The sequence below is a fragment of the Carassius gibelio genome, chromosome A22 (assembly GCF_023724105.1).
Source record: "Carassius gibelio isolate Cgi1373 ecotype wild population from Czech Republic chromosome A22, carGib1.2-hapl.c, whole genome shotgun sequence".
NCBI lineage: Eukaryota > Metazoa > Chordata > Actinopteri > Cypriniformes > Cyprinidae > Carassius > Carassius gibelio.
In genome coordinates, this window is record NC_068392.1 from 24,952,883 (window position 1) to 24,960,531 (window position 7,649).

Consider the following 7,649-nt stretch of genomic DNA (forward strand, 5'->3'; position numbering starts at 1 on the left):
GCAAACAGCCAGCAGCCCTTGCAGACTCCTCATCTCACCGCCGCCTCTGCAGGTCAAACGACCTTCAAAAACTCCACATGAACCCTTACATATGAAGTCTGATGGCTGAATGGCAGAGCAGAGCTGAGATCAGATGCTATAGACAATTTTGGGCAGGACGGACATTCATTTGCACTGATGAGTCAGACTAGAACAAAATACCATCAACGGTGGCAGTAAATGCTTTGATTCCTGAGGCTCACCAGGACTTTAAAAAGAACCATGTTAAGAGCCTTTTCAAAAGACAAAAAAAATAAAATAAATCCCAAATTGGACTAAATATTTCCAGTTATCATTGGGTTTTTTAACAGAAAAGGTTGTGCTTAACTCTACAAAGATCTAACTCCCAATTACATCCAGTTCTGAAGAAAGCAGCATTGTTTTTCCAAACAAAACAAAAAGGAAACACCAGTAGCACCATTAAACTGCGTGAACAGTGAGGCAGACAAGGCATGGCAGCACACGCTTGGGAAGATTTCTACAGCGACAAAGATGAAAGTGCAGGAGCGGCGTGAAGGACGGACTGCCTCGTGCATATTTACCTGTTAGACTGCGTGTAAGTGTGTGTTTGAACTGTAAATGTGTATGGACCTCTGAAAAATGCATGTGTCTAAATGTGTGTGTGTGTATATATATATATATATAAAAACTGTGAGGGTGTTCACACACCAGATTTAATCGTGTTAGTCCGTGAACCAGACCAAAGTAGTAATTCATTAAATATTGGTTAAAAAAAGAACACAACACAAAATAATATCAGCAAAGTTAGTAAAATTCTTACTAAGAATGTTTATTAAAATAAATGCCAAGGAGGTTAATAAGAAAAAAATAACAGCATACACCATAAAAACTAAATGCAAGCATGTAAAAATACCTATGACAAGAGGAACTAATAAGTCGCTAATGAGTTAAACAAGCTAAAGAATCAGCAAGAAAATAAAATAACTGTAGGAAAAGGCAACGCTCCCAATGAGAGACAGATTTGAGAAAAGAGTGGGCTGAGAGGGAGGGCAGAGGAGAAGAGAAGACATGGAGGAAAAAAATAAAAATAACAAGGTGTAGTGGGTTTCATCACAAAAGGAGATCAGAAAAAAAAAAAACTTGTACATAGAAAATGAAGTTAGAAAAATACATTAGAATCCTGTAACAATGGCTGTAATTTACATTATTAGACATGAAGTAGGCAGGCGGAAGAGAACACAAGAGTTTTCTCCATACACCTGAAAGACTAAACCCAACTCCAAAACATTAACAGCATGTACTGTAGTAACATGGCAGAGGGAATTCCTTTAATACTGTCCATTTCTCTGCAGTCATCTTAGCTTCTCTCTAATATTGCATTTCATTATTTCAATGTTGAAAAACATGTATTTAACACTGAGAAGAGAGAAATAAAAGACATTGACCTTTTTGTTTAACACAAGTGAAGAACAAGACTACATTAGAGACTGCCAGGGTTACAGGACACAAAGCTGAATGTAACCGTACTCAATGTTACGAACACCTCCGGTTGTTTCAGTGATTGAAAACTGCTGATCTCGAGTGTGTGACTTGATACTGCGGCTCTTCTGTGACTGTTCGGGTTTGGCACTGATGAATATCCCAGTGACCTTCCGCTCAGTAATACTTTGAGTAAATGCAATGTTTTCCCTCTCCAAGCATTATTTGCTCTTTTCAGATCATTGTACTGTAGCTACATATATCCTTTGTGAAACACCCCCCACCACCCTTAGGTCTTCTAAAATAAAAAGCAAAAACACTTCCTTGGCATAAAATAAAGTAAGTTTTGGCAAATATGACCGAAAGCTTCCAGTTTGCAAATCTTGAAACAAGAGGAGGTTTTCAAGAACAGTCCATTTCATGGAGAAATCTCCCGTCTAAAACACCTGGCAGACTTCCACATAATGATTGGCAGTTGTTCTTGACAAATCACAGTAACCAAATACATAGATTTTGTCCTCATAATAGAAGAATAACAATGCAATAAAATAAAGAGAAATAAACACTTTGTTCAAATGGGAATTAAAGGAAAAAAAACAAAAAAAACAAACAAGACTTCAACTTAATTTTGGGAAGACGAATCATGGCACATAGTTAGCTGGTCAAATGACTGCTATTCCTTTGCATAGAATAGATTCAGTGGCACAACACTGCAACAGCCTCGTGGTTTAACTCTTCTTCTCAAGCCCTCCCTCACTCTGCGCTATCCTCGTTGGTGCTGGATATTATTGAACAGAATGTAACACGCGGAAAAGAAACGACCGTCAGTAAGGCACTTATCTCTCTAACTGTACTCTTCTCCTCTCACGTCATGCAATTCCTCCGAAAGGTTGGACTATTTGGGTCTGTTCTTTTCCCTCCTGGCCAATAGTATCCAAAGTCACACAACCTTTCGCTGTACTATTCTACTAATGGTTTTATATATATTTTTTTGTATTATGTTTCATGTTTTGTAACTGCAAGTTAAGTATAAAAAGCTAAAATTGCCAAAAATATATATATATCTTCTCCAGCACCCTGTAAAAGTATCTAATTTTGATCTTTCTGTATTTTAATATGCAATGACATATCTACATTTGTATACATTTTATATATATCATGTATGTATAAAGCAATTCGAACAGGCAGACATGGCTTTCACATCCTATGTTTTCTTAAGAGGGTGTATAGAAATGAAAGTGGGCTCAGTAGCTGGGGTGTGCAGGACACATTGTGGATGGGCTATTTGAGACTATTCGAAATTACTCACAGTGGCTTCCCACTCGCGAATTTCAATTCGTGATCGCAAGAACACTTGCATTTAATTTCAGCTCAGTTGAATACATTTTTTGAAGGTGGGAGAAATACAAAAAATGTTTTTCTTTTTACAATTTTTTTAGATAAATCAGAAGTGAGGTTAAACCCGCCACTGTTCTGTCTACCTTATTCATCTTCCTTAGTGTTCATTCCTCAAGGAAATTAGCGTCTTGCAAGACAATTCTTCACCATTTCATCCATCTTTTGATTCTATTATAACAAACAGATACAGGCATGACATCAAACCTTTTCAAACTCTAGACTAAAATGACAGAACCCTTGGCGGTTAGATATATATGAAATTCATTAAATGGAAACCCTTTGGCTAAATGCGCACACATAATACTTTTTTTTTTTTTGTCTTTTATCTCACAGCTCATTCAAAGAAATATTTTTAGAAAGTTCAGGCACTGTATGTGGGGAGGGGGTTGAGAGTTTTTGGGATGGCATAGTTCAGTAAACTGATTCCGGTTCATATCCCAGCTGTCCAACCCTGAATATCCTAGATTTAAAGACTCCAAAAACACTTCACCCCAAACAACTCTTGCCCTGCCTGACTCTGCCTACAGCCCCCTACCGAGCTGGCACATATACTGCAATAAGCAGCATGTATAAACCTGCAAGTATTGCCAAACGCTAATAAGATACATGGAAACACAAGAAACAAAACAGGGAGAAGTAACAGAAAAAAAAGAAATCAAAACAAGCTTTTTGCAGTTTGTCATTGTAGCCATGCTCTAAGTCAGTTGGACAGGCACACCCAGAATGTGTCAGCACAGTAAAACTCATCAACTGAAAAACACAGGATTACATCAGAGAAGGACAGGAAATACACAAGTTGGTGTGAGTGCAGATTTCTTTCCTTCTTTTTCTTTTGCTGATTATTCATGGTGACAGTTTAAATGGGTGGAGTAGCGTATAGAGATTTGGATGCCCCATTTACAGTTATGACTAATAAAACTAGGGTCACCAAGTCGTATTTTTTCTTTTCTTTTTTTTTTAAATCAGAGATTGGAGTATAAATGCATTTAAGGGCTGAATTAGCTGAAGATGCTTCTTTATTGCTTTTAAACTTCAGTGCAGATTTTTGGGTAACGCAACATCACTGTTAACATCCACCCAGTCATTTGAGACTTAAAAAGAAAAGGAAAGAAATAATAGTAAAAAAAAATAATAATAAAAAAAATAATAATAAAGAGTATCATCGTTGTTATCGCTACACAATGTGTTGGTATGGAGGGTTGTTGTGTTTTATGTTGGTTTATGTTAGGATCACTGCTCGGACAGGTGCCTCTCTCTCTGCGTCCACCAGGCTAGCAAAAGGCAATTACCAGTTAATCTGATCAGCAGGCAGGCTTGGGCGGCTCATCATTGGGTGAAGAGTTCAGAGTTCAGAGGTCATTTGTTAGTTGCCGGTGGCGGCTAGGTGGTTAGGAACAAAAACGAAAAAAACAAACAAAACAAAAAAAAAAGGTAGAAAAGATATTAGTTAGCAAGAAGAGACCGGAATGATATCATTTTAACAGCAAAATGAATGCAATCTTTGTTTAACCCCTTAATTCCACGGCCAAGAGACAAACACAGGCTAAACCTGGTTATGATCATGACTGTAACGTCATGATCAGTTCAATCAGAACGTTATTACATGTAATTAAAGCGCAACAATGCCCCATGTTCCCACAAACAAAAGCAGAGAGGTATCACATAGACAAACGAGAAAAACGCATACAAACAAAAACTAGTAACATTTTAGTGTCTTGAGTCGAAATGCGTGTTACTAACAGTGTAATTAGTTGTGAGGGGGAATCAGAGACCTAGTGCTATGTAACGCAAATAAACAGATAAAGGTTGCGAAATATCGCTTTGAATATTCTTTATTTTTTTATGAACGTATACAAAGGATTCAAAAATACATCTACTACAAAAAATATTTAAAAAAAATAGTACCTTCAGTAAAACGAAAATATAACTGGGTGTAAAATACATATTTACATTTAAAGAGTTAAAAAAACAAAATCCGATGAGCTTAACCTGAGATGATATATATATATATATATATATATATATTTTTTTTTTTTACTGAGTCAATCCCTTAAGCGCTTAGCCAGTCCCTTTGTATTTTAAAAACAATAAAAACAACAACAAAAATATACATTCTATTTTTTGGATCTAGACGTAGTTAAGAAATGCATTGATATATAAAGCTATGAAAAAAATGCCATTTAATTCAGTTACAGTCATAAACTTCTGCAAACCTCAGTGTTTCCAGAAGCATTTCATATGTAAACATTTCCACCGTAAAGATACGCAGTGTATAAACATGTATGATCCCCCATTTAGAGATAAAGAAACAATTAATTTCAAAAAAGGTAAAAGTATCTTATCTAACTAACCTCTGTCTGTGGTCACTATCCTTTGGTAAGGATGGACCCGTGAATCATGTCTCCGCACTTTAGTTGCCATTGCACCTAGATTACAACAGGTCCATAAGGTTAGACATGGTTCAGTCCAGGAAACAAAACATACATGTAAAGCCTGTGGGCCACAGCTAGACCACATGACACTGCAGCAGAACTCTAGAAACCGGAGCAATACAGAACACATTTGATTTTGATCTTTTATTTAAAAGATTCATTCAAAATGAATCTCAGTTTGAACTGGATAGCTGTGAAACAGGCTTTACATGAAATCCCATCTATATTCAAATGTATGCATGATTCTACATATAATACATATTCACAATATAAACACATTGGGTAGAAATTCATAAAAACAGTAATATGCGCATACAATATAAACAGAGAATATTATCAATTTATAACTTACAACTTAAAATTACACAGTCATTGCTTTGACTTACAAGAATTGTTTGAGACGGGCTGGCAAGGAATCATGTTTGAAAAAAAAAAAAAAAAAACACAAAGGTGTGTTTACGAAAAAAAACAAAACAAATTACTATAGTGGAAGCAGCATCATTTTATAGCAAATGGTAATCAAGTTTTTGACACCCTGTGATTACTGTATGACAGGGCCTGGCTCGTGCTAGCTACATTTCAGCAAATCTGCAAAAGTTACAAATGTTATCTGCTCTGCTCACAAAAATTCATGTGAAACTAGAAAAAAACTAGAACTAGGAGAAAAAAAAAAAAAAAAACTAGTGAAAAATAAAAACTAGAATAGACTGCAAATTCTAAGTACATTAATGATAAAATTAATTTAAATTATTTCCTTGGTCAAAGGTAACGCACAGAATAAATTGTTTTGAAGTAACTCTTGATAACGGACTAGTAATTGGGTCCATAGTGAAGGTTCATTCAACACCAAGAGCAAAATGTATCTACAAATTGTAAAAAAAGTGAAAATGCATGAATAATTATTATTTATTTTTTTGCTCCATATGTTTATTGCTTTCTATCAGAGTATGTGAGCGGAGTGGTGTGATTTTGCCTGGAGCTAGGAGCTGATTTTTTGAAAGTTGGAGCACTGAGGTTTTCAATCGCTCCCAGAATGCTCCACTACCGCTCCGTCACAAGCACAAATCATACCAACTCAGATCAATGACAAGCTACACAATATTTCGTTCATTACTGCAGGCAATTCAATCTGTGATAATGAATGTGATATTAACTAACTGTCAATGAATTACGGCTGTATGTATTAAATGCCGCTCCATCTGAAAGATGGAGATTTACTACTAATCACAGAACCGGCTTTACTGACCAGATGTGCATGGCAATCGCATTCAATTAATTGCACACAGCCCTAATATAAACACTGTTAAGTAATATAAACACTGGTAACAGACAAGATGTGCTCAAAGTATACTTTATCATTATAAGGTGATATTACTGTATGTCAAAGCATTCATTTAAATAAAACTTTCATTATCAGTTATCATCATCATCTTGTTTACAATGCAACCCAACTGATAAAACAAATTTCACTGGTAAGTGAAATTGGTGAGGAGTTTTGAAGGCTATTTTGCTTTAAAGTGAAAAAAAAATATGAAGGGTTGCATCTTGCACTACAGTAAGAGAATTGTGTGTAAAAAAAATTGATGCAACATTAAAGTATGTGAATTGCCACAGATGTTTTGTTTCCATGAGATGGATTGGTGAAGGAAGCCATATTTCAGTCTCCCAATCAACCAAAGTTTTCAAACTATACAAAACACAGTACAAATACAAAATATTAACAGACATAAAACAAAATGATTTTAAACACTGAACATTTTTATGAGCAAGTCCAGATAAGAATTTGTAGATGCAGCATTTTTTGGGAAGGGGAATAACTGCAATCGATTTAAGCACAAAAGTGCAATATCAGATAAACACAAAAGAAATTTGTTTCTGGTAGTTGGGGCTGTTTTACAACTTGAGAATGACAGGCATTCCAATTCTGCATGACTCTGCAGAGCTCCATGTGGGACTGCCAAGGTGTGACGACAGTACCAAAATCACATAAATGACATCACAGAACAGTTGCTAAGCACGAATATTTTTACTCTCCTCTGGAGAAATTCTGTAAGTGCTAACGGTTCCCTCTAACTGTGTGTATGTGTGTATGTATACGCCCACATGCTATGCTGCAACAGCAGATGTCCAACAAATCACTTCTGACTGCACAGAAGCCCAGTGAGCAAGCGAAAGGGAGAGAGTGAGAAAGAACATGGTCTGGTCTGGGGGTGGTTCGATGTTGGATCGATACTGTAAGTAAATAAAAGGCTGCTAAGCTTGCGAGTGTTTAAGTTTAAAAGTGGTAACGCGGCACTGTCAGAACAGTGGAAGACCCAAACGTGCCAACTATACAGCATC

At 36.1% G+C, this 7,649-nt stretch overlaps 1 long non-coding RNA gene across 1 annotated transcript; it reads right to left on the reverse strand.

Annotated features, from left to right (window-relative positions):
• Nucleotides 1-808: 808 nt before the first annotated feature.
• On the reverse strand, nt 809-7,643 carry LOC127943152 (uncharacterized). Its single transcript, XR_008149570.1, has 2 exons — nt 5,229-7,643; nt 809-4,257 (listed from the first exon to the last, which is right to left on the reverse strand). It is a non-coding gene; the product is annotated as an uncharacterized LOC127943152 (long non-coding RNA).
• Nucleotides 7,644-7,649: the final 6 nt, after the last annotated feature.